At 39.3% G+C, this 23192-nt stretch overlaps 1 protein-coding gene across 6 annotated transcripts in view; it reads right to left on the bottom strand.

The window, feature by feature from the left end:
• The window catches only part of kek5 (leucine-rich repeat, immunoglobulin-like domain-containing kekkon 5 protein), a 150414-nt gene that overhangs the window by 106197 nt on the left and 21025 nt on the right, over positions 1-23192 (bottom strand). For 4 of the 6 annotated variants that reach the window (XM_088044034.1, XM_088044036.1, XM_088044035.1 and 1 more), the window contains exon 2: positions 6531-6574. The exons of the other annotated variants lie outside the window; for them this stretch is intronic. The gene's annotated coding sequence lies outside the window, so the exon portion shown is untranslated. The remainder of the gene's footprint in view (positions 1-6530; positions 6575-23192) is intronic. 6 annotated transcript variants of the gene reach the window in all.

Raw genomic sequence — 23192 nt, 5'->3', positions numbered from 1 at the left:
TGCTGCCGGCCCCTCACCAATTCAATTTCGGTCTCCCAGCAACAACACCAAAAAAAAAGAGAGGATCTGTTGCTTCCCTAATCACACCCTTGCGGTGCATCTCAATTAACTAGTTTGCGCAGTGTTTGGAGGATCGAAGTTAACATTTAGCAAACACTAGTTGGTGAACTGCAGAGATGCAAAATATCTACACAAAGGGAATATTCAACAGGCAACAGAGCGGAATGCATTCCGTATTGGTCTTTTCAAAGATGCACTTCTTCAGATCGTCATCCATCTTACTGACGTCTGAACAAAGTGGAAATTGAGGAAATTGCACGAAGGATTGTGTTATGTGTGGGACGGTGATCAACAGTTCTAGAAAAACTGAGGGGAGATCATATGTCAGACTAAAGCACTGGTAGGAATTTTTGAGACAAGCTCTTCGAGACAACAATGGAACATTTCGAATTATTTAGTCTGATAGTGTCCAGAGTTTTCGTCTACTTAAACTTACCCAAAGACTGTTGTAAGATAACCCGACGAAGAGTTCATTTTATTAAGGCAATGGGGTGAATAAGAACCCCGACATTGAGAATTTTAAGAAGTCGAGAACGATAGTCATCCCTCACGCTTCAACTACGATGTGGTAAAACATCCCTTGACTGAAATTTATTCGTTAAAGAAAAGCCTACAAACGAGAATTATGTCGCAAAAACTTAACTTTTATACAAAAAGCCGCGTATCATTTTTCCTTTAACGCCCTTTATGCTAGAGTCAATTTTCCATAAATCTGGAAAGCATCTATGCCATCCATTACCTAACGGGGCGAAAATTCAATACGGTGCCTGTAAAAATCCGATGGTTAAAATCGGATTTCAGTTTACTTTTCAATTTGGACATACTCTGTTTAATCAAACATGGATGGTTTATTAACATTTTGATAATTTTAACAAACTGTAATTGCAATCAAAATTGCACAATATTTAAACTAGGTATGGATTTTGTGTTTAGTTCGGAAAGCAATGAAAACATTTGTGTGTAATAGTTGGATAATGATGATATCAGTGGGCAAAAGACACGTTTGTTTAGGTTCCACAAACAAAGACACAGATCTGTGTTAAGCACACACGACATGAAGTGGCTCATTGATCATAATTAATTTAAACATAGACAGCACTTTGCTGAGCGCGTCACCGTAATCAGGATTACACTCCGGAACGAGCGAAATGGAAACACGTGCTCCTCTTTTGGACTCCTGAAGAAACGAGATTACGCTAAGTATAAGAGATGGGAGTGTACTCCACCCGCCTATTTCGTGTAACCGTGTCTGCATAAATTAACATATTCTCCGGTTGAACAAGCAAGTTTTTTTCCTAGGCGCTAAAAGTGCCCTCCTTGTGGTTCATTAATTTCACGTGACGGCAATGTTTTCCCTCATCGATAGTTTCCTTTTTTAAGGCGTCGAAATGGGGCAAAAGCGGCCGATGGAGCATAAAACTGAGCGATTTTTTATACCGCACGGTTATTTGATTTTTAAAAATGTACGCCCAAAATACCGACCATTTATTCTTTGCGATCGATCGGGGTAAAGAGGTGAAGAATTAGGGTAATGGAGGGATTGTAGTCGAGTGGGAATTTTCAAGGTGAAGAGTGAAAGCTCCACTTGAAAACTGCACAAATCAAATGATAACGTTGAAGGAGATTTTTAAAGCTCTTATCTCGCGTCGGCTTTCTGCTCGCAGATGCCCTCAGGATATTTCCGTTAAAGACGGCTTTCAAAGCGTATCTTTAATATTTTAATAAATTACATCAACACTTCTTTAGTAGGGTCTCTTTTATAAATACAGAGAAAAACCCTTCAGACAAAGAACTTTTCGATACGGAATTGTTGGGGCGATTCCGCCCTTTGTCTTTCTTCTTATGAAAGATTAATAGAGAAACGAACGAGAAAAACGCGCGGATGGACGAATAAAGACATAAGTTTTCTTTGACACTGAAAAGCGACGCGATTTATTCCGAGGTAAAAAATTCACAGCCGAGTTCCAAGCTTCAAACGCAACTAAAAATACAAACTAAATTAATAACAAATTGCAGTTTAAATTTATATGGAATGGAAGTGAACCCCTAAACCCGAAAATCCCCCATAAAGAAGCAATATTTTTCATTTCATCCCTCCCACTTGATATCTGTAATTCCGTTGAATTAAAATCATAATTCCTCCCACTATACGCTATGCATCACCGCAATAAATATGAAATATTACGATTATCCTCCCCCAATTCCACCCCGAAAAAACAATATTTGTTCTGAGCACAAAAGCTCTGACCGAAATGAAAAAAGTTTGGATGGTTTATTGATAAACTCCGACCTTGATCATTTCACAATTAAAAGAGTTTTGCTGCAACGCTCTGGCGAACACTGAGACTGCATTAGAAGCGAACACGATTCCCTTGCGGGGACCCCAATTACTTCCGGTGGAACCCCGCGGGTACTCCGTATTGAACCCATCGAACGCCACTGGAACACACCTGCACGGGCGCTCCCATAAAGTAGAGGTTCTCAAGAGACTGAAAACGTGCCACTTGGAACTCATGAACTTTGAGGCCTACGAGAAAAAGAAATTTCAATTTTGTGGAGCGGCTTTGTCTCGGTTTCCTTATGCATTCGAGGATTTCGGAAGCTCGAGCATGCATGCATCTTTGATTAGGTGGAAGCGAATGATTGATGGGGATAAGGGATCGATTATGTTGACTTTTGGAGGGAGCTAAAGAGAGTTCGGGACAGAATTTAAAGAAGTGGGGTGGAAAGGAAAATTGCAATGATCCGAGGAGAAAGAAATTATGGAAAAATTGAGCAAGTTACATGAGTCAAGACAGGTTTATAAAAATGGGAACTTGTTCCTTTTTATTTTTAAAGTTTTTGTTCAAAGACGGGTCGTTTTTTTTTGGTGGAAATATAGTCGCTAAGTTTGTCATTTTTTCCTGTCCGATAAAACACCAATAAAAATAAAATATGATCGGTACTAAAACCATTGCAGCTCCGCTATCAGTAACCGGCTTGTAATATGTCAGGACTCGGCGTTTACCGTCGCGGTATTGCCGTCCCATTTGACATATGAACAATGCGATATTATCTGAAACGTCTTGTAAAACTTGAAGCGCTTAATCTAATAGACTTGTGACGCGCATTTTTATTCTCCTTTAAACAAATCACCCGGTATATCAGTAAGAAATTCCCATCCGGGATTTAGAGGGTATGGTTTTCGATTTATGCAAATCAGACCCAGATATTTTTTGCGGATGCGTCGCTTTTAAAAGCACTCCACTTCTAAAACCAATCTTGGTGACAAATGGTCTAAAACCTAATAGAAAAAGGCCACGTGTTGAGTTTTTTTTCTTTTTGGCAGTATATATTCCTTACACGGTTTCCACCTCCTTCCCCGTTTTTTCCTCCTTTTTAATAAATCTATCTGAAGGGCTAGCGACGTCGCGTCTTTACTGTTAATCCCTGAACTCCAGGTCTAACGTATTGCTTTTGATCGTTGTGAATATAAACTAGATTGCGGTCGGAGGGGTTTGTGTTCGTGGTTTTCGGACCGGCACTAATACACTCGACATATTTACATGGCACACGGTTTTCACTACATGTCATTTATATAATATGAGACTGGGATGGCGGAATTTTTCCTAGATGGAAAAAACGAGACCCCGTTTAGCGGAAGGAGCATATTCCTTGAAATTTCAACTCGAGCTAGGCTAGAAGGGTTTCTTTGAATAAGTCGCTGCTACACTCCCCCATCATTCATCGTTTTGTTTGATTTGCGGACATTTTAAAAGTCAATTTTATGTTGCCAACGAAAAATTTATAAGCGCAAAACCGGTCGATATTCTGTGGCGGCCGACTCAGAAAGCACCGGACGGAAAACCAGATGCCATAAAAGTGCCGCATATTTGTGGGTTTTGTCTGATTACCCGGGCTTCTAGGTACCGGAAAAAAAGTCTAGAAACAAGAAGTGAATAGTTCCTTTCGCCCTCCACTCATCCTTGGTTTCAAAGAAAAGATAGCGAAAGAACGCCAGCTAACAGAAAAAAATCGAAAAAATTAGAAGTTGAAAATGTACTAGTCCCGGCGCATCCACCATTTTTGCCTTTCATTAAATAATCTTGAGGTGAAGTTCAGATTCTACTTTAAGACTTTCAGTTTGGAAAAAAAGTAATATCCGGAGCATTTAGTACCGTATTTTACTTTTACTTTCGAAAAAAAAATAGTAAAGCGTTCTAACTTAGCATTAAAAAGACGCAAATGCTATTAAGTTTTTGGTTCCACGTCTGAAAATAATTTAATAATCCGTCCTTTGTTCTTCGCCGAACTAAAATTCTCCTTCGCTTCCTGAAATAGATTTTGCTTCCCTCCTTCAAACTACTCAGCTATTTAATTTTAAGACAGCTTAGAAGTGGATGGCACCGTAATTTAAACTCACCACTAACGTTTTGTAATTTTTTTCCTAAATGGAGTTTCCGTTTTGTGGGAGTTTTTCCTTGCACATAGGTGTCTGTTAGAGTCAAGAGTAGAAGCTAATCCAATTAAAATTCAATCTTTTTCCGTCGAAAAATATCCATCGCGACGGTTAAAGCAGAAGTTGCGTTCTTTAGGAGTGAAGCGAACAAAGAAAGTTTCCAATACGCTTTTCCCCTGTCTCTTCTGTTTAATTCCGGGGAATGAGGAAAATGATCCGGTGAGCTGCCGATCACGTGATGTAAGTTTCCTCAACTTTCCCCTTCAACGTACGAAAATAGCTCGTTTCATTCCCGAACAGCTTTCGAATTTCAATGTTTTTGTGTCAACGTCCACTACTTTGTGAACTCAACAAGTAAGTCGACTGGTAACATTTACCAACACTTGGAGGACTGTTCGAGTGTTCTTTGAGTTGTTTTTCGCCAAGTTTGCGTCACCGCTCCCGATGCAAATATGAAAGAACACACACCACAAAAGGCGTCGAAATTAAAACTGATACGAAACTTTCCCAATTAACTCAATCCCCACAAGAAATTACAGTGATACAGGCGCACCCGGTCGCGATAATTTGATTTGGAGCGTGAGGAACATGATGACGTCCTCCGTGCAATGTCCAGATGCCATTTCCAACAGGATGCGGACGTTTACTGAAATGCTATGTAGATGTCATCCGAATTGCGCGCAGGTGATTAGATGACGTCATAGGCGGTTCAGTAATGAGTCCGGAGGGTCTCACAGGACCTCGGCGACATGACCAAACATATCTATCGTGTTTAAATGATCAAAGCCTACCCCGAAGACAAATGACTCTTGTCGCTTGAACAGGTGTAGATCTGACAAACGCATTGTTCGGGTTATGGACGGAATCTTTATTGCAAATTCCCTTCATATCTGCGGCACCGTGTTCATATGTGTCACGGGAGATGGATGATGGGCGAAAGAACTGCATCTGGGCTCCCGGGATACGACCCAAAAAAGAAACGCTATACGGTTCACACGACGGATTTATATCCAAATACCCTTTATAACCACATGTACAAACTAAGTGGCCCTCTGAAATCGGCGGACCTCGCTTTTTAATGGACCTCCCTTTTCCGTGGCCTTGGATTTTAATTCGGGTTTCTTTATTCATTATACATACTACAAAACCACCAATTTTCGAGTTAAACTGAAGTCAAGTTAACTGTATTTTGTCATTTAACATTTAGCAAAAAAAAGTTTTGTCCAATTTTTTAACTTCCTAGGCAACGAGAGTCTAATTTTCATCTGACCAATGAATGATAGTATGTGTCCATAGTTACCAATTTTCAAATTCTATTCAGCTTCAGGATAAATTTTGGTTCAGAATTGTTGCCTCCATAAGCCCTTTTTCTCTGGGGCGCCAGTTCTGGGACACCCTGTATACGAAAAATGCGTTGATAATCGTATTTTTTAGATTCTACAAAATTCGAGAGTACGATTCGTTGTTCGTAAATATAATAGCTGTTTATACGTTTGTTCACCTATGCGATTTTTCCCATTAAACATAAGCCGACTAGTCTAAATTGCCCTCAACATTCGAAGCTCGATTACAGAAAATGCCGCAACAGTAACCGATATTTTTATTTATAAACATTGTGTTGTGTAATTATAGACGTTCGTCGTACGTGTTATTATAAAACGTTAAACCGCACCCCTTCCGTTTTCGGTTTCTAGGTCGATTTGCCCATTTCTATGCCAAATATCTTGTGGCGCAGTCACACATCAGCGCGGTGATAAAATTGAAATAAAACAGCGGGCAACTCATACTGGTAAGTCTTGTCTCTCGCGCGAAAGCCAAAAGTCCGAAAAAGATAGAACGCTCAAACCCCTTTTTCGAAAAAGCGGATCACAAGGGCCAGAAAAGGAAAGGTCCAGGAGTTACGACCCAAAGTCGGCGCGTTTTGCCCACTTCATTAAAGCGAGGCAGAGAGCTTAAAATTTACTACAATAGTAACAAATGTTTGACCTAGTTTTGTACTTTGTGGATTATTCAACTGAAAATTCAAACTCACCTTCACAGAAATCTCCGGTACGGCCCTTCTGTCATTTGCAAAACCTGTTAAAAAAATCGTTGTTAGAAAGACATGCAATGAAAATAATACACACATGAGAAACTTCTTTCTAAAACAGCGCTCTAGGAACGAATGCCATAATCCCGAGTTATAAACGAGTTTCATACAATGTTCACTAATGCCGTAATCCCTTCCATTATAAACTCGTTCCGTAATAGACAATTTTTTATCATTTTTTTGTAAAGTTTCAATTTGCGATTACTCAATTCGGAGTCAACATTAATAAACCATTTTAACTCAAAGTTGGATATTACGTAGTTTTCATTGCACACTTGGCACCGTCGCGACGCCCAGGTACTTGTTGCATTAAGACAACTTCTAGCGCGGTGTTTATGTTGAATATTTAACAGTTTTTTGTCTTACTAAATTCAATTAAAACGAATTGTCGGTCAGCTGAATAAAAGAGAAAACCGCATTTTATCTTTGATGGGCATTTAATTTTGCGTGTCTCAGGGCAGCCAACTGATACCTAATTAGGCCTGCAGTTCCGACAATAGTCCACCCGATACACTATTAGCACGCAAACTTCCTAACAACTCCTGTCTTGAGAGGACGCCCTAACCCTCTAGCAAACATCCTGCCACGAATGTCGGACATGTAATTAATTGTTGGGGAGCGATCAGCAGTTTTATCTAAATCAAAGTTGGGCAGGGTAGTAAAATAAAATTTGCAATCAAGTCTAAAAATGAGTGAGCGAGCCCACTCGAGATATCCGGTTTAATTAGTCCATGTTTTGTTTAATTAAATAGCTTCCATGGGACAGTGGCCACACATGTGTACCTAAAGCTGGCACAAAATTAATTAATTTTTTGCTCGAAGGAGTAGCACAGAACAAATAAAAATTAAAGGAAAATCCCGCAATTTGGATTCTTTGGATGGAAATTGAATTCGCTGAGAGACGTGCGTGATTAAAACATTTTAGTCGCATGACGTGAAATAATTAGCCTAGTGAAATTTGATGATTATGACTAAAACGATAACAAAAAAATCCGTTTGAATTTTATGGCATTTTATCTTTGTAGCAAACAATTATCTGGAACATGTCGCACGTAGATCGAAACTAAATTCTTTTGTGCTATTTTTAGTCGGGATTTATTTATGACATGTTTCGATAATGACGGTCTGTTGGTAGTAATTATGCCAAGTTGTCATCTCCCCTCGAACGTTGGAAATATGAAAGCGTCGGAATTCATAAAAGGAAATTCTTTTGTACGATGTTATCATCGACGAGTCGCGGTTAATATCGATTCGCACCCTTCGTGAATAGATATTAAAGTCTAATGTGTTCTCGAGTAAAACTAAGAGGGTTGCAATGTAAACGGCACATCCAAGTTTTTCGGAACGACCAACATTTCTTCGTTAAAAGAACCGGGATATAGAAATGGCTTGATTCTAGTGCTCTCCTGGAACAATGAATTGTGAACGTGAGGATGAAAAAAATATATCGTCGGATTGAATCACGACGAAACGATTGTTATCTGCACCCCTTGCGGCTGTTTACTTTTGTTGCCCGCTTGTATTCTTCAATCAATATAATGTTACCGCGAGTAATAAGACGGACTTTGAAGGTATCCGGTTTTGACGAGAAATCAATACGAACACTTTTTTTTCTCATTCACTATATTAAAATTTGTATCGAGGACAGAAACGCCCGAATTGCGGATTTTCATTCGGGATTGGAAAAGTCAATATTAATTAAACTTTTCTCCGGCATCCACTTAAACTTTCTTACATCTCTTATTATTTTTCGCTCAGCCGTTAAAGGGTTTCTACAGGGTGATTCATGGTTTGCTGACTCCACAAGACAATGTCCATTGTTTTCATGTTGTGACGGAACGCGAAGAAAAAGGACGCTTTCGAGTCGTTAGCCACAATATAAAAGCTTATCGGTTTCTTTACAGGGAGACCCCAAAACGCTCTCAAATTGTAACAGTTGCTCAGCTAATCGAGCGTCTCAATTAAAAGGCAACACAAATGGTGGATGCGCCGGTTCCCATCCAACTTCTCTCCATTAAAAAATAACTGCACGTGAACTGGCCCTAAATTGAACCAATATTCGACGAAAATGAAAGAAAAACATTGTTCCTATTGTACTTTTGCGCAGTTAATGAATTTGCTGATAGACAAGTAATGAGTTTTCTCCGAAGCAATCACAACGATCTTGAAACTGACATTCAATTCTCCAACGACCAGTTTAATAACTATCAATCAATAAATCTACAACTGCCTGGAGAACGTTCAAAACTAAAATCGAAGCAATCCAGACGTGGTTGCTATACTTGAATTTGAGGATTTTAAAACCACCTTTGTGACTCGTTCGGGGTTCGTTTATGAAGTGAAAATTACTCGCGATAACACTCGGCGCTTAGAGATGTAAGAAAATTTAAATTTCGAATTAAAACGCTTCATATTAAGCTGTTTAAGAAAAGTGCTAATAAAACCAGAGTAGGAGTGGTGTGTTTGCCCGGCGCCTCCACCATTTTCCAAGACACGTGTCAAGGTTATAATATAAATATGACAAAACGGAAAAAAAGTGCCGTGGGAAAACTGGGCGGGGAAATGACAGCAATTTCATTAAAACAGTAAAAACGTGACTAATTGAGTATCCGGCGCAGATAAGCGCAGCACAAATCGTTCACAATAAAACAAAAATTCTAGTCCGCTTGCAATAAACCTAAAACCGTGTTCAACCTGTCACGCGTGTTCAAAAAGCGTCTCAAAGCTAATATAAAGGAGCGCAGATTCCCCGAAGACAGTCCCGTCATTAGTTCTCCAATTCTGCAGCGAATGGTAATCGAGCCCAATTTGAGCGCACAAATGTCTGTTGTCGATCATCATTTAAATTCTAAAATGCAGACAATGCCGCCATCCTCGGATACTTAGTCGAAATGAATATTTCACCGTTTCTGATGCAAATTGGAAGGCAGCTAGAAGACGAGACGTTCCGTGGCAACAAAAATATTTTCTTTCTATCGATCATCTTCCATATAATTTCGTCGAACGTGGGCAAGTGTCTCTTCTGTTCGTCGTCAAGCCACTATCTTCGTAACAAGCTTTCTGCGCGCATTAATGCCTGCTTTTAAGGGATATTGCGTTCTACTGTGCAGTTTGCAGAGCTAATCTCATTGACCGTTGCTGGCCCTAGAAGTGATTTGATACGTCAGCCACAAAATGAGCTCTCATCTTAGATACGAGTCAGTCGCTCACACGGAAGAGGAGAAAATTATAAGATACTTTAACCTCTTCTCTTCTTCCACTCATTTATCTAAACGTCCACTTGTAATCTAACGCATTTGAAACGGTGGATGCGGCCACGACAAACTGCCAACGTAACGAATTGAATTTTATCGGGCTGTTCTTACTCACTGGAACATGACGCAACTTTGCACATATAACGTTCTAATGGCCACATTAACGTGCAAGAAATTGAAGATGCTGCTCATAAATAACGCGTTACGTTTCAATCTTCCAAGATTTTAAGTTGGTAATTTGAAGAAGGAGAACATGGAGAGAAGGCGTTCCCCAAAGAGAAAAGTCGCTGCTCTAGGCGAACTAATTCAGTGCAGCTGCGACTCCCACGTCATTATTATACGTTAAGTTACTGAATTTTCATACACGCAAACATTTCAAAATTTCATCTTTTTCCAAATTAAAAGTTACATCTCTTTGTGACAACAGATACGTAAATTCGTTTGGGCAAGATCAAAAAAATTATTTCTGTATTTTATTGCTTTCACGATATTTCCTTTGATATTATTTTAAAATATTTTTAATCTCCGTGGGTGTGCTTTCCAAGAATGGAACAGGTTTTCCAATAAAAAAATTGCTTTGAGCAAGCCCGGAATTTTTAATTCTTCGGTTTGGTTGTCGAGTCAAGGCCCCGGTCAAAAATAGGTTTGCAAATTTAATAATAATAATTTTCCCCAATATTATTGTAGGTTAATCCGTGTAGATCCGTACCCGACCGTCATTTCCTGGCGTTGCAATTAATTGCAATTATCGATTACCCGCTTGTGTTTAATTAAAGTCGGAGATTATAGCAAGGATTAGAATTTTTGCATTCGATACATGTAGGCGTACAAGTTAAATTGAATCAATGATTTACTTCCGTGTGCGCAATCAATACATCATTGCTAAAGTTAATGATTAATCCTTTTGTAAAGTCGTCCGATGTGACACAACAGACTTTCCATCCATGATTCGGATTAGTGTTACTGGTCGGTGACAGTTTAATCCACCAAGGGTGACATTTATTGACTCCAAACACTTTCGTTGCTTCCGTGGAATAAATTCACACAAATCTGTTTTTTTCGTGTTAGAAACTTTTCATTATTATGAGGAAATGGTGTTTAAATATTCAACATTTCTGTTTACTTTGAGAGTGTTGCGTCAACAAGAACCCATCTGTGGCTTGGTCTCCAATTAAGGGAGGCTTACATCCTTCTGAATTCTTCATTCGATCGTAAATAATTAATGTTCGGCCATTCCGAGCTTGCATCGACGTTGCACATTTGCAGAATTATTTAAGACGTTGAGTCGAGGCTGAGAAAATAAGACGAGCCCTTTTAGTCGATGGGTCCTTAATTGACTTGAGGAGCTGGAAATCGCAGCGAATCGGTCTTTAATTAGATCTTGCGGGACGAATCTCCATTTAGGCTAATCTTCACTGCTCTGCCGAGTTATTAACGCCAGGTGGCGAGGCTCCGGCGAGCTTAATCCAACCTTATACAGGTATACCGACTTCATTTATTTACGACCAATGCTTTTTCCAGGGGGTGAATTATGGGCTGGAAAAAGCGCGAGCGTCTAATTATAATCAAACCCTGATTGGTGACCCGGAAGAATCCGGCTCCATGGACCAAAAATTCACGAAAAGTTACGGGCGCCAATTAAACCCTCGCCTCTAATATCGAAAAGACTTAGAATTGTGTCGGTCGGCATAATTCAGGACGGTAATTAAATTACACGGTGTTAATTTCGTCGGATATGCTCAAGCCATGGGCCTAAAGGTTTCGCAATATCCGACCGCCATCATCTTTATTAAATGCATAGATGGATGCCCTTGGGAAAGATCCAAAACATACAGTAGTAGTGTGTATAGATGAGACAGTAATTATGGCGGGTCAGCTGTACAGGCCAAGCACGATAAGGCAGGCAACTCGTTAATAATCCGTTCGCTAAATTATAATTTGTGCTTTACGTAACGTAACCGCTTGGAACCGGAGCTGGAAGCCGCTGTTGCTTGTCCCTGAAGATTTGAACACAAAGGGCACAACTTTGAGGTGACGCAGAGAGCAAAGAGGGCGCGGAACCGACCAAATGAATTATCGGAATGCTTTTAGAGCAGATTACATTTGCATAGACGCCAACAAATTAAATTGATACAAATTTTTCAGGCGGGGGCGGCACGGAGCCAACCCGGAAAATGCTAAGATCGATCCTGGGATGAATTAGCACGAAAATTTGCGATGGCTTAGTTTTATTGAACTAGTTGAGTATTGGATCCCCCAACCTAATCTTCGCCCACTTTCCAAGCACTCTTCTTCCAAACTTTAATCCGGTGTATGGCTTTCAAAAATCCGAAATCACCCAATCGAACAATCCGAGATTAAAATTTTCAAGTAGCACTCGTGCTGACGACTGGGAACGAGTTGCACTTTGTTTACCGAACTCTCATGCATTATTCATCCCCTTCTTATTAATATGGAATTCGAGAAAGCTAATGTACAATTACAGCTTTATAGAAGTCACAACACGAAGATAATTGCAGCTTACAGACATTATTATGCAGGTGTCAACATGCGAGCAATGGCGATTTTTAACGAAGAAAATAAACTTGGGAAAACTCTAAATAGGATTGGGATTTTGCCTCATTAAAAACCGATTCTTGTGATGTTAAAACTGAACTTTCCTCTGATGTTGCTGTTCGGATTTCTTCAATTTTAATATGGAGAAATCTTGGATCCTTTGAAGAGAACTAATTAAAATTACAAGTCATTCTTTTTGGAGTTCGTTTATTTAGCGCGAGAGCACAAAGACGGAAAAAGTAGAAAAATGAATTTCCCGGTTGTTTATTAGATCCCGGTAGTAATCAAAGCGAATATTAATTGGAGTAAGACAATGAGGCAAAGCGTTTTGTGCTGGAAACTACTAGGCATGGAACTTTTCAAAATGGAACCCAATTACGTACGTATGAGTGTTTTGGGCCGGTTTTTCCAGACTAATGTGCACGCGGCTTAGCGTAATAGAAGGTAGCAATTACGAGTTTAGTGTATTGTTTGGGAAATAAAGCATCTGCGGTTCGAGTTTCCCGAATTTCAACAAACGTTATTATCGTGCAATTACGCTGGCAGATTTAAAGTATTGTTATGAATGCGAATTGAAGTAGGTTGTGGTCATAAATCTGCCCGGTACATTTAATTCAATGGAATAGCGACCTTTATTGGAATCGCGCCGAAATTTCCCCGTTTTTTCGCACTTGAATCGAATTATCGAAAATAATACGTAATCTGCGATGAAGCTCACGCGTTCAAGGCTTGATAAAGGGTTTTGGCGCACTTTTGATCGATAATAAACACATTATTTTCATGCAAATTTTAATTTACTTTACGATGAAATCGGAGGTTACGTGCCTCTAGATAATCTAGGGGGATTCCAACTCAGCCTGATGAGTTCATAATGGATTTCATTTAGCTAAAAACGCAATTATTCCCGTTAGGTGACTGTCGAAATGTTTCAGGACCTAATTATGCAAGCCCATGGGATTTTCGGGCGTTTAAGAAGGACCAAGGGATCGTTTTACAATGCAGAGCAGCGCGAGACAAGGGGCACGTGTTGGGGATTATGACGGCTGATGCGTTTTTCCAAGTGGGGCTGGGGTGGAGTCGACCCGGATACACGCGTTTACCTCCGGGAAACGCACGCGATCGCGAAACTTCTTATAATGGCCACCATTATCAACCTGCTTCTGCTTTTGATTAAGCTGAGAGGCTGACACGGGCATTTATCTCACTAAAAGCCAATATTTTTTCTCATGATACTTTAATTTGGGCCTGGACCGCTTCATAACTCCAGAAAAAGAAAAGTCTGGACTTTGTCGACCTCTGAAATTACCAAGGCATTTGAATAAAACGCAGTTTTGAGTGAATGGCGAAAAATTCTCACTCTTACAAATGTTGGGGACAATTACAAATCGTGTTTGCTTTTTCTGCGGAATGACCCATTTGCTGCGATAAAATAGAACGCTGAGGGACCGTTTCGCGATCGAATTTTCCTATTGCTATTGTTCTTGTGTTTCCAGAAGTGTTGATCGTAAACCGTCTGCACTGGCAGAGCTTTTTTGCTCGCGGTTGATGTATTGAAAATGTGGCTACTTATGTAAAATTCGCCGTATTTGTATGCTTGCGGCAATGCCCAAAGCATGCATATTCCATTGGTCGGTATTAGTAGTGCGAAGGAGTTCGCGAAATGTCTGCCATAAATCACGAACAGTGGAATTGTAGGAGACTTGTAATCTCCACTAGGTCGATTAAAACTGGTGTACTTCGCTCAGTTTGGGGGAGCCACATAAATCTAGATTTGTCTTTTTCGGCCTCCATGATTTTGTATACGTCCACAGTTGAGCGCTCCTCTTTGTGATAAATGGACTTGTTATCTAATTAGCAACTCTATCTAATAATTAGAGCGTGCTCAGAGATGCGGTTTCTCTGCCACCCTACCTCTGGTCAACACAATTAGACGAAATCGAGCGTCTTAAGTAGGATGACACCTTCTAACATGACGAAAATCTCAACCCGCACTCCTAATCTCGTTAATCTTCACAAATTCGTCGCGTCAATAGAATAAAGCTGTTAACGTGGTAATTAGCCAAAGAAAAGCGTCTTTACACCACACGCGACGACATGCTAATCTCACTTATATGTAGAGATTCAATTATACACAGGAAGCGGAAAAAAATTACACAGTGGCGCGATATACTAATGGTGGAGGTAATTGATGCAGAGGTTGTATTTTGGACTCGCCGGGAAAACTGTGATGGAGATAAAAGTGCAAAGTACGTGCCTTATCGGTTTTATACCGCTTTTATGAACCCCTTCGTTATTGAACGTACAAAAACGTGGCGGCTAAGTATTTGTATTGCGGAGCGCCACCGCTAAATAAACATTGCCAAAGTCTTTCATTTTTCGTTTTTCTGAAATGACTGCAGGCTTATGATGGACGCTGATTTAGTCGATTGAGTTATTTCACTATTATTTTTGAGTTCGCCCGGCGCGTCCACCATACTCGCGCGTACCAACATCTGGGGCTTTCCCCCAGTAAAACCACATATTGCTATAATTAGCACGGTTAGCTCAATCGCAACAATTAGATCCTACTAATCGGATACGTCTCTCGAGGAGCGATTTACATAATCGCCGAATATTGCGTCACAGTACCCTACAAACACACGACAATATGGCGTCGATGACGTCATACTATTAGTTTAACACGAGGCGCCTATTATTCATGCCGCGCCGGGAAATGAGAATCACTGCAAGACCCAGTCCGACCCTGACCACAATACACGACTTCGCTCAGACTACTTACATGATAAATGAATTTAATACGAGAGTTCGCCTCGTTCGCCTCGGTATTGCAATTTCGTATGCTAAAATCAGATACATAATACATGGGTTTGAATGTGCTTCGGAAAAGTACAATTAGTAAATTCAAAATTTCGGTTCCTGGGAAGAAACGCGGTCCCGGCAAGCATGCAATAATTTTCCACGTCGTTAAAATCCGGGTATTTTTTCGGGCATTTTATTAGACATCCAGAAAGAGCGACGTAAAAAGTACAAGAAAAACAATCAAGCGTCTCTTGTCCCAGGAAAGTAACAGCGCCACTCGCATGCTGATATGTTACCTACGTGACTTATAAAATGTCTATTAAATCACTCGGTATTAGGGGAAGATCAGGGGTTCTCATTGCCAATCTCAGCTCTCACTGTATTCACTTTCATCGACTTCTTATTACGCCGTTCGTATGGATGACTGACACTCGTAAAACTTGCGATTTTTTACTTGAAGCTCTCTAATTACGGTCACTCTTTTCTTATCTCCATAATAAGTCTTTCATGGAAAGTTTGTCAAAGGCAAACGCACCGGTCCTTTTCAAAGAGTGGAATTAATTAAATCTTTACGCCATATCTACCATCTGATCTTACGAGCAAATGTTACTGCGATCAAATGGAGGTACTTAACGGAGATTCGCTCAAGACGAACTGTGCCACTTCATCACCACTCAAAGGAAATTAAGAGGACGCCAGGTCTGCCCGGATTTAACATTCAGGGAATTTTTAGGGGTTCTCCTTTCATGATCTCCTAAAGTTTGATGGAGAGCTTATACTGTCTTCGGGGAGCTTAACATGACGTTCGTTATTTTACAGAAACTTTGCAACGTTGTGTACTATGAAGCTCCTTTGAATTTTTCATTTCCGGATTTTCGACCTTAGACCTTAGTTGATTTTGTATGGTTTTATGATTTTGACTGTCATGTCCGTACATATGTAGATAAACTTAAAATTTAAAGTCTTCAGTTGTAATAATTTACTGTAATAAACCTGATTTGGAATTTTACTACTTCGAGAAATATTTATGAGGTCATAAAATCTCTCTCAAAGAATTTATAATCTTTCAACATCCAGGAGTGAAATTTTTTTATTTGTTAGTTGTAGAGCATTGACTGCCAAAATGAAAAAACGAGAAAACCTCAGAAAAGCATAATAGTAATTAATTTATTAAGCCAGTATTACGGTTATCCCAGCGCATCCACCATTTCGATTAAATATGAGTCGCTCTTTTCCCAAAAAAACGGTATTTTGGGAGTATATTTATTCTCTTTCGTCTGAAGATCCCTTTATGGCTTGTGCGATATTTAATGTCACAGAGCCTTCGTGCTTTAAACCGCCCGAATGCAATAAATCGCTCCCGTCGGCATTCGGTCAGGTGTTGACTAAGCGACACGTCTCTTCTCAAACAAACAGTTTGCAATAATGGCGTCTTCAAGTCCACCTTGACAGACATCCCGCATCTCGAAATTCTTCGAAATCCTAACATCTCCACGAAATGCTCGCGGGCATTTTCTGGTATAAACTTGGCGGTCGTTTAGCGGTTTATCGGCCGCATCTCATTTTCCGGCCGGATATGTAGGGTGTATTAGACCGATAAACACACCACGATCGACCTGAGGCACCCCCTAAGCTGCCCAATCATCCATCTACCAGTGACGACGTATAGAACATGCGCTTATCGCAACCCTTATGAGATCGCACCGACGCTCTAATAGAATATTCCTAATATGCTTATCGTCGGAACGTTACCCTTTTTTATGCAACGACGACAATGTCCTATAGTCGCAAACGGCCCATCACGGCCTCCAGACGCGGAAAAACGACGCCATGACGCTGTACGACATGGCCGTTGATGCGGAAAAAATTGCGCAAGAACCACCGAAAAATACTTTAAATTAGATGACACTTTGGGTGGGAAATAAACGACCTTTCGCGTTACGGGAATAAAGTCGCTGTTATGACACGGTTATGACGTCATTTAGAGGGCGCATTTGTGATTTATTGGCAACATTGTCAGGACAACTTTGCTCAAATTCCCCAAAAAAGGTCAGGAAAATGAGGCGAATTAGTTAGAAATGGTGGATGCGCCCGGCTATATTTTCAATAATTCACTGTGTGACGGCCTAGTCCATTATGAAATTTAATCGTCGTAAAATCCCCGTCTAAAATTTCTCCTTTTTTTTCTGTTTGGACGTAGCGTCGAATCCGCCGCCCCCGATTGTTAATATTCAGTCTTTGAATAATGAAAAATTGATGAGAGCTGTGAACAATGGCATGTGTGATATTAATCGAATGGCATAAACAGAGCTTTCGTGCAGTAGAACGGTCCAATGAACGCTCAATCAACCAAACACGTTTCATTCATTTCAACTAAAACTAGTTTAAAACAGATTTGCACGTACCTGTGAAAGATAAAGGTAAATTGATAACAGCAATGTTGTCTCCATGTTGCGAGTCAGAAATGCAAAAGCAAAGTACATTGGGATTTTCAAATTGGAAATGAAAAATGAGGCGTCATGTAGCTGACAACTCCTATTATATATTTCTCGCGGGAATGTATTAATATTTAAAATCATAAAAGGTGTGCGATTTGTTGCTGATGTGATTTATTAAAGAGATAAATTCATAAATAGGAAAACAGGGAGAGAGGTGTCTCCACCTAAAAGATTTATATTTCTTAAGCGGAACTTTTCGCGCTTATATATTGAAATTAGGAGAAGACCGAGGCCGTTCGTTCCAATTTACTCAGAATCCGATTAATTAATTTGAAACGACGAGCTCGCCACTTTTTTCGAATTTTACCATTTTTATTCAGAGCTTAATTGAGCACTTTATGGACCTCGCTTCCGTCTCAACATCTTTTTATTTCGACTGTCAACTTCATACTCTACCTTTTGACACATTTTTTGTTCAAATAAAATACTTTTAGCGATTTATTACGGCTATCACGAACACGATAAATTTTCATACAAAAAGTCCTTAAACTATTTCTACGTGATCGGGACACGTGTTGCCCATAAACAACAACCCCAATAAATCACGCGATTATTGCACAAAAAGTTTCGCTAGAAATTTGACTAGAAATTTTTCCGGGGGCTCTCCAAGAACGCTGAGAAGTTTTCGGGTTATTTTACATAACTTAACATGCTAATTACGAGCGAAGGAGAATTTTCAAATTCAAAATTAAATTCACGGAAAATGAAATGTGTCGGGGTTGTATGAGGAAAGAAATTTCATGTACAACAAAGTTAATATTGTATGAAATGACATTTTGTAATAACGTACAAGCAACCGCGTCTGCCAAGCGGACGAACCATGGTAAAATATTTAAAGCAATTTATAGTCCATAAAATGTTGAAAGCTTTTTCAAAAATTGACCCAGATGCACGGCTCTTGAATTAAATTAATCTCAACAATGATTGCTCTGCATAATTCCGCACAAGTTTAGCACGTAATTAGCGACACTAAGTTAATTGACATTGTCACAGGAAGAATGTGCAATCAACTGAAATACAAATTCTTAAGACTTAATATTTCAACTCCTCGACCATTTTTTCGTGTTGTACAAACTAGTAAAGATCTTTTTATGCCATAATAACTGCCAAAAAAGATGGAACACGTCGAGGGAGAACATTTCATGGTGCTGTCAAATTTTCAGCAGTTTACTAAAGAATTCACGGTTATTAAGAATATTTTAAGTTCGATGGTGCGTTTCGACGTGCCACAAATATTAAATCGTGATTTGATCCATTGGATTCAAATAAATAATTTTTTCGTGTATCTGGAGGAAAAACAAAACAAAACTTTGTGTCAGCATCTGGTGTAGAAGTGGAAGTTTTTTCAAGGTTCGGTTTCATGTTCGATTCGTTAATCAAATGGAAATATTGATGTCCTTCATAAAACGTGCACGAGGTTCGCGTCCCCAAGTGTTATTATTCTGTAAGAAGCATCTCGGCATCCATTTCCGACTAGTTCTTAAGTTTGAGTGCAATTGTAAAATCCAATTAAAGAAGAAGATATGCAAAGTTAATGTTTTAATTTGTATAGTTGCATTTGATATTCTCTGTGAGAATTTTTGGATGAATTATTCCTTCTTTCTGGAGGGTGCGCACAAATATGAATAATCTATTCATTGCTTCTACCTATTCCGTTTAATGGGCTCGTGGGTATTGATTTATAACGCCTGGTGCAATCCCTTTGTGGTAAAATTGGATGTTTCAGTGTATGTTGTACGACTTCTAAGGCGAGAGGATCGCGAGGTTACTAATCCCTGCATTGTGATTGAGTGACCACGGAATCCTCCGTCAAACTGAAGGAGCTTACCATCGATTTCAACTAATTAAACGCTTGTCATTTCGGTCTTTAAAGGGAGCACGAGGTCGTAATGGCCCTAATTTGAATTGCGACGGAGACACTAACGAAACCCATCATTTCGAGAGCTTTTCAACTTTAAGTGTCGCTAATGCGAGCTTAATTCATAATCGATAACAATAGAAACGTTCCTTAATTCAATTTCTTGGCTGCCAATCCATAGCAATTGAAGCAAGTGTTAAAACAGACGATTGTAGCCTTCGTGGCCGTCACTTTTCCCGATAAAATGTATTAGCGGGTCCAGAAGCTATCAATCCTGAGACATTGATAACATCATCCATCATACTCGCTAACAAACGTCGTCGCCGATATAAATCCCTCTGCCGAGAATATCAAACTTTGACAGAATCTTTCTTCATACTAATACAGAGCAGAGATATTTTTTTATTTCAGACAGATGAAGTCGGAACATAGAAATGCCATTCGCTTGAGAACCAGACGAGGTACTCTCGATTTATTCTCGTCTCAAAATCGACATTGCTCTACTCTTTTAACCATCCATTACGCCGCCTCGAGAGTAAAAGACTCGTGGATAGAGATCGAATTGGTTAATTTTGATTTTTTGCCCTTTTTTTGACAGGAGAAACGATAAGAGCGTTCGTCTGCGAGGACTGAAGTGGGTCTGCAGCCGCCCAACTTATTCAAACTTATTGGGGCGCCGCAGCTTTCGAAAAATTGCGAATTTAAATGCATCGTTGATAAAAATCAAGTTTTTGTTTCGGACAGAATGAAAGCGAAACCCGGTAGCGATTTTAATTTACAAAATGAGTGATCCGATTTCCGCTCGCCTCTTTATTTAAGATTAATTTGATTTTCATCGATTTGGTCTTTCACAGTCCCGCAATTAGTATCACCGTAGTTGGGATAAATTAAATTTTTTCATCATGCCGTCGAATATTTTAATTTTCATGATATTAACGGAGTTACGGATCGCGTCGTATACATCTGGCCTATTATATTTTATAGCGTCTCGTTATTTTATTCCGTAGGTTATTTAAATTCGTACGTCTGAAAAACATGCCGCTCTTCCGGAATCATAATAGGAAACGAGCGGGAATTATTATCATACTTTATGGCCTATTTGTACGTAGCCCCAAAGTAATTAATTTTTGCATTAAACGGGGGAACACGCCCCGTGAATTATCGCTAAATCTGTATAAAGATTATCAATTCCGGGGGAAACGGACATCTGCTTTCAGGTCGAAAAGTCGTTACATTGTTCCCTCCAGCTTTTGTGTGTCAATTAATATATCATCCGTACGCTCGTAACCACAATATTCCATTCATTTGCACATTTTTCCACCGACATTCGACGCATTTATCAGAGTTAAGTTCTCTCTGACCAACATGAAAAATGGAAAATACCAGAGATATTGTTTTTCGTTCGATAATTTAATAACGTCTTCATGTCCTTTAATAACATCGCTATTTTCAGAATGTTGAATTTTAATAACTCCGCTCTTTTGATGTTTGTAATTTGTTTATGCACAAATCGTATCTGGATCATCGACCAAGTGTAATGTTGCTTTACGTTATTAAACCCGACCTTATACTTGACAAATGTGATCAAAGACAGACACTGCACAAAGGTCGGATTGAAATCTATCCGCCTACGAGGATAAACTCGATATGATCCTGACGTTTCAGGATAATTGCAACGCAAAAACTTCTTCGCAGTTGTTAGTCGAGAGTATCGTTAATAATTCAAACCAACGCTAAGAGCGCAACTGTGATAGGTCATAAACCAGTTGTCGTGCTAAAACTACAGACCAGAACTATTTACAATCTAAACTCAAATAATCAGAGCGAACAGAATTAGTTTAAGAAGATGACGGAAATAACTCCAGCAATCACGACCCGGCGCATCCACCATTTTTGTAAAACCTTGAAACATCGATGAGACAATGACGAATGCGGTAAACAATCAATATTTTAAAAACGTATTTCACCGGCGCATCCACCATTTTTACAGTTGTTATAAACCTAGTTTATTCGAAATTTATCGGTACAGTTTCAGCACGAGATCATTTTAAAGTTGGAATGATATTTTTAACAGATGTCATTTCCTTTTTAGATTCTCTAAGCACTAAAAAAACCTTATTAGTGAGCTAACAGAGGATTTTGATTCGTATTTTCACGGCATCCGCGAAAGTCGGCGCAGTGAAATTGTGACGTATTTCACGAAGCCCGTGAAAAGATCTAAAAAATAAGCCAATAAATCCGAACAGACGCGTTCTGAATACATTTCATATCTATATAAATAAAGTGAAACGGCATCCAACATTTACTCCAACACAATGCACATGAAGCTTTCTGAACCACGTTCGGAAAGTGTCACGTCTGACATGGAAACCGTCGAAAATAATTGCTACCAGGTCAATTTAAAAACCGACAATGCTGCAGTCATTTCGTTCAGCACTTTCGCGTGCAGTGTTGGTATTATGCGATAAGATCGCGAAACACATGTTTCTGTAGATATAAAAAATGCAATTAATCCCACTGGGAAATTACATCGCCTATTTAATCAGCGGCGATTTTAAAAAGATATCTTTTGGGCCCTCGAGTGTTTACGTTTAAGACTAAACCGCCGTCAGCAGATATCACGAATAACACAATTTCTGTTTCCGATCGTCGAGGTACTTTTTTAATACTGCATCCGACATCCACACAAAATGTGACAATTCGAGATCCGTATCAACGTAGTTTTTTATTTCGTTCCATGTTCGCATTTTTACGTTCCGTGTTCACGTCACCAGCAATAATCATCCCGAAATTATTAACTGACAAATATATCCATCCATTTCGGTTTTGACAAGTGGATTACAAGGACGGGGAATACTCGGAAATTCCAATTCCAACCTTTATTGAAGTAATCAACCATAAAATAAGACTAGTTTCAAAACTATTTCCAAATGAAGTTGTACTGTTTTTCGGGCGATATTTCCTGAGGTGAAAGCTCGACTTGAATACACCAAAAGTTCGATGAACAAAAACTGGATATTTGTTCGGAGTGTAATTACATTTGGTGCAACGAGAGGTCGTTCGGTTTTTGCGGCTGAAGCTTGCTCCTGCATATGAAAGATGAAGTTGGAAACTGCTTTTTGGAGGAATTTTCATGCAAAGGAGACAACCAGCATTTCGCTGAGAGTGATTAATATTGTTGTTGAAATGTTCAAAATTCATTTTTATGAGTCCATGAATTCTTTATGTAAAACGCATGTTTACGACCATTAAAAGTCCATTTCAGTTTTAAAGTGTGTCGAAATGTTAATAAATACGAATCTAGGTTAAACCGAGGGGACAATTCCACCCTATTTGTTCAAAATTTTGACGCTTTACGTCACGGAAATAAAAACAATAATTTACTAATACAAACAAAACGCTGATTAACAACCCTGCGATGGTGTACCAAATTAACTTCGCTCGTAAATTACCAAACTACCAGTTTATTAATCCAACTAAAACGATTTTATATTTTCGAGTCTCTCATCCCGTACATATCCCATGTCGTTTTTTTATCTTGTGAATTTTTACATACCGTTCGATGATTAATCATGGACTGTGCTTATAAAAACATTAGACCTCTGTTCAAGTAATCAATAACACGGTTCATCCTTGTTAT

The sequence above is a fragment of the Gnatocerus cornutus genome, chromosome 8 (genome assembly GCF_029298725.1).
Source record: "Gnatocerus cornutus isolate USDA-ARS CGAHR chromosome 8, icGnaCorn1.1, whole genome shotgun sequence".
In the NCBI taxonomy this organism is placed as follows: Eukaryota; Metazoa; Arthropoda; class Insecta; order Coleoptera; family Tenebrionidae; genus Gnatocerus; species Gnatocerus cornutus.
The sequence above is the reverse complement of the archived record's forward strand: the minus strand, read 5'-3'. Positions and strand labels throughout refer to the sequence as shown.